We start from the raw sequence: 5000 nt of genomic DNA on the forward strand, positions 1-5000 counted from the left end.
TCTCTGGCGCCCCCTTCCAGGGGACCTTTGCCCGGTCTGCCGTTGAGGACACTTCTCCAGACTACAATTTGGACGTCGAGGATGCCCGATTCTCAAGCTGGGCTCTTTCCGGTTCGCTCGTTGTTATTAGGGGAATCCTTGTAAGTTTCTTTTCCTCCGCTTCTTGATATGCTTAAACTCAGCGGGTAGTCCCGCCTGACCTAGGGTCGCGTCGAGAGCGCCATTCTTTCGGGTATAACGCTCAAAGGGTCAGTGCATGAGTCCGTGGAGGCGGGGTTGAGGCCGCGACATGGTACTGAGGTTGGATCAACCACTGTAGTGTCATGATGACGTGCGCCGAGGACTCGAATTTAAGCCATCCACACGGCGGTGCGCATAGGAGGCCAACACGTGCCCTTGCCTGCACAACAAGTTGTGCCCTCGGCCAGAAGACTCGGTGGTTTGCGGGATCCTGTAATTCACACCAAGTATCGCATTTCGCTACGTTCTTCATCGATGCGAGAGCCAAGATATCCATTTCTGAGAGTCGTTGTGAGTACAAGAATGCTCCAAACCCCGCACACCGAGGCCGGGGCAAGGGGCAGGCAGATTTATTTCAAGTTCTTTTGCGCAACCTGCGCTGGGGTTTGGTTTAAGCGCGTCGAGGGGGAGGGGGCAGGAAAAAAGCATGTTTCCTCCCCGCCCCCGACGCGAACAATTGGTTCTTAAACGCATTTGCTGGTCGTTTGATGTTTAGGCATCATTAATGATCCTTCCGCAGGTTCACCTACGGAAACCTTGTTACGAATTCTCGTTCCTCTAAATGATAAGGTTCAGTGAACCACCCATGTTGCCGCGATCCGAACACTTCACCGGACCATTCAATCAGTAGGAGTGACGGGCGGTGTGTGCAAAGGGCAGAGACGTAGTCAACGCGAGCTGATGACTTGCGCTTACTGGGAATTCCTCGTTGAAGACAAACAATTACAATGATCTATCCCCATCACGATGAAATTTTAAAGATTACCTGGGCCTGTCGACCAAGGCTATAGACTTGTTGAATACATCAGTGTAGAGCGCGTGCGGCCCAGAAAATCTAAGGGCATCGCAGACTTGTTATTGCCTCAAACTTTCTTGGCCTAAGTGGCCATAAGTCCCTCTAAGAAGTTGGCTACAGAGGGGTACCTCCGCATAGCTAGTTAGCAAGCTGAGGTTTCATTCCTTAACGGAATTAACCAGACAAATCGCTCCACCAACTAAGAACGGCCATGCACTACCACCAATAGCATCAAGAAAGAGCTCTCAGTTTGTCAATCCTTACTATTTATAGACCTTGTAAGTTTCCCCGTGTTGAGTCAAATTAAGCCGCAGGCTCCACTCTTGGTGGTGCCCTTCTGTCAATTCCTTTAAGATTCAGCCTTGTGATCATACTCCCCCCGGAACCTAAAGACTTTGATTTCTCATAAGGTGCTGGCGGAGTCCTTAAAGTAACATCCGCCAATCCCTGGTCGGCATCGTTTATGGTTGAGACTAGGACGGTATCTGATCGTCTTTGAGCCCTCCACTTTCGTTCTTGATTAATGAAAACATCCTTGGCAAATGCTTTCACAGTTGTTTTTCTTTCATAAATCCAAGAATTTCACCTCTGACTATGAAATACGAATGCCCCCGACTGTCCCTATTAATCATTACTCCGATCTCTAATGTATACAGAGAGTAGGCTTGCTTTGAGCACTCTAATTTCTTCAAAGTAACAGCGCCGGAGGCATGACTCGGCCAGTTAAGGCCAGGAGTGCATCGCCAGCAGAAGGGACGAGCCGACCAGTGCTCACCATAGGTGGACCGATCGACCCAACCCAAGGTCTAACTACGAGCTTTTTAACTGAAACTACTTAAATATATGCTATTAGAGCTGGAATTACCGCGGCTGCTGGCACCTGACTTGCCCTCCAATTGATCCTTGTTAAGGGATTTAGATTGTACTCATTCCAATTACCAGACTCGAAGAGCCCGATATTGTAATTTATTATCACTACCTCCCCGTGTCAGGATTGGGTAATTTGCACGCCTACTGCCTTCCTTAGATGTGGTAGGCGTTTCTAAGGCTCCCTCTCCGGAATCGAACCCTAATTCTCCGTCATTCGTCACCACCATAGTAGGCCACTATCCTACCATCAAAATTTGATAGGGCAGAAATTTGAATAATGCGTCGCCGACACGATGCCCATGCGATCTGTCGAGTTATCATGAATCATTAGAGCAACGGACAGAGCCCGCGTCGACCTTTTATCTAATAAATGCATCCCTTCTAGAAGTCGGGGTTTGTTGCACGTATTAGCTCTAAAATTACTAGGTTATCCGAGTAGCATATACCATCAAACAAACTATAACTGATTTAATGAGCCATTCCCAGTTTCACAGTCTGAATTAGTTCATACTTACACATGCATGGCTTAATCTTTGAGACAAGCATATGACTACTGGAAGGATCAATCAGGTAGCATTCCTACACGACATTGCAGCTCATATGATAGCACCAACCGCCCTCCGACAGGACGACAACAGGCACTAAATCAACACGGGCCACGAGTGTCATTCGTTCAAGCAATATGCAGAGGCAACACGTTCGAGAGACTTCCCGAGCATATCATGCCGCCAAATGCATCGCATCTGAGAGAGCGAGCACCAACGATGTGGGCCGCAACAAGCCTTGGAAAGACTGAAGCGGAATGTGACGCGAGCTTTAGGGTTTGTCGTGCACCCAACTAAGGCTGCCGACAGAAAGGGACTAATGAGACGCGACACTTCCATCGCGTGAGGTACCAATGCAAGAACCGATCAATTTCAGCCGCTCGAAACACTTCTTCGGGGCACGTCAATGAAAAGGAGTCGACATTGATAGTTCGATGCCCAAGCACCGACCCTGCCAACCTAAACTACCAGATCACCACTCACGCGCCGTACGCCATCTGAGTCGAACAACACTCGACTATCCGCACCCCTACCCTACAGCAAGGATGCAGAGTCATCAAACGAGGCCGAGCACGCAACGTCGTGCACGATCGAACAACTCTCTCTCACAACTCTCCAATTTCATTCCAGTTTTTGCTTCGAGGCGACCCCTTCCATCCCATCAAACAAAGGAAAGACTGCAGGCCATCTAGTCTCGCGAGGGATAAGTCCATCTAGACCATGCAAGAAACCATGTGCTTTTGCATCGTCCAAACAAGCCCATCCTTTTAGCTCAACTCAACATCCTGCTATTTCTCTCCGTCCGACGCAAGGACGTGGACCTCTGACCGCGTCCAAGCCCCAAGCATATGTTGGTATTATGTTGCACACTATGCTTGGAGCATGGACACGGCGACAGGGGTACCCCCACGCCCCACCCATGCAGGCAAGTCGACCCCCCATATAGGGCATTCTGAATAATTTTTGGCCTGGCAGACTTGCATATGTCAAATGACGAGCTGTCACTCACTCAAAAAAACTCAAGTTTTATAGTGTCTCATGGCATGGACGTGATTGGACTATGATTGGGACACTCAAATTAGTGTGCAACACAAGTTTCATAATTTTTTAAACAATCAATAATATTTTATGAATATTTTATTATTAAATATTAAAAATAATAATAATATGGTTGGAGGTGGCAAAAAATTCTGATATCTTGTTACAATCATTTTTTTATGTTGTTTAGTTTCTAAAAAAAATTTCAAGTCAATCCGAGCATGGGAAGATAGATTTCACAATTCATGGTTGGTGTGTCCTAACATGCACAAGGTTGGTGTCAGTGCATACACGTTGTGTGGCTGTCCCAAGTCTTAGGTTGTCGCATTGTGTGAACATGATTGATCTTATATTTGGTAGACATCATTGTTTTATGTTTATGGGTTACCAACAAAAGATTCAAACAATCCTAACATTAGAACATAGAATTCATGTTTCATGGGTGTTACATTTCATGGCATGCACAAGGGTAGAGTCATGGCACATAGAAGGTCGGCGTCTCTGTGTTGTGTACCAACACTCTTTAAGCGAAAGAGTAATGTTTTATTGGAATGATTATTCTATCATTGTTAATTTCAGAACACATGTTTTAGTGAACATCAAAAGTTAGTTATACGTTGTCGTTTGGGTGTACAATATATGTGTTGCATGGATGGACTAGATATTCAAGCTTAAGCATTATTAGACCGGGTGACACCATGGTTTCTTCAACCATGTGCAACTACAAAGCTCACTAGTTAATATACACTTTACCAAATGATTTAAGAATCAATCCAATTTGAAGTTAGGCCTTTACAATATCTAAATCTACTCCTTTCTTAATACATGCTAACCTCCATGGACAAACATAACCTTCATGTATCTTTGGGAAAAGGATTGATGTTTGAGCGTTGGATGAGGGAGGAAGACACGTGGGGGATGGCGAGCATAGGGTGATGCATGTCGTGCACAAATGCTAGTGTAAGGGTGGGCGGGTGGTCATCGGTGGGTATGGCGTGCAGGGTGGGTGGCATGGCACATGGCAAGGCGGGCATGACGTGTGCTCGAGGATGGGTTGAGTGGGCATGGGCTGCGCTCGCAAGGGGGTGCTGGGTGAGATTGGGCGACGATGGGTGGGGCTGAGAGGTATGGGGCATGGCACGCCCGCGGGGTGGGGCTGAGTGGGCATGGACGCGCACACAGGCGGCTGGGTGGGCGTGTTTGGGCATGGGGCGCTCGCACAGGTGGCTGGGTGGGCGTGCGGCGCGGGCACAGGCGAGCAGGGGAGCATGGTTGGGCGTGGGGCGCCGCGCGAACGGTAGCGAGCAGTTGTAGGTAGTGTGTTGGCGTGGGGCGTCGCGGGCACAGGGCGAAGCAGGGGTGGTGATAGTGGGGCGCGCGCACGGGCGGGCAGGATGGTGGGCGTGGGGCGCGCGCGCACGGGCGAGCCGGGTGGTGGGCGTGGGGCGCGCGCACGGGCGAGTAGGGTGGTGGGCGTGGGGGGCGCGCACGGGCGAGCAGGGTGGGCATGG

At 49.1% G+C, this 5000-nt stretch overlaps 1 non-coding gene and 2 pseudogenes across 1 annotated transcript in view; all 3 read right to left on the reverse strand.

Annotated features, from left to right (window-relative positions):
* The window catches only part of LOC150031440 (25S ribosomal RNA), a 3385-nt gene extending 3176 nt beyond the window's left edge, over window positions 1-209 (reverse strand). Inside the window, exon 1 of the ribosomal RNA XR_016525827.1 lies at window positions 1-209. This exon is cut by the window's left edge and continues 3176 nt beyond it. This is a non-coding gene — a ribosomal RNA (25S ribosomal RNA).
* Window positions 210-384: 175 nt separating this feature from the next.
* LOC150031441 (5.8S ribosomal RNA) lies at window positions 385-528 on the reverse strand (annotated as a pseudogene).
* A 215-nt stretch (window positions 529-743) lies between these two features.
* Window positions 744-2479, reverse strand: LOC150031442 (18S ribosomal RNA; annotated as a pseudogene).
* Between the last annotated feature and the right edge of the window lie 2521 nt (window positions 2480-5000).

The sequence above is a fragment of the Benincasa hispida genome, unplaced genomic scaffold, assembly GCF_027475165.1.
Source record: "Benincasa hispida cultivar pf3 unplaced genomic scaffold, pf3_genome.v1.1 HicScf1219, whole genome shotgun sequence".
In the NCBI taxonomy this organism is placed as follows: Eukaryota; Viridiplantae; Streptophyta; class Magnoliopsida; order Cucurbitales; family Cucurbitaceae; genus Benincasa; species Benincasa hispida.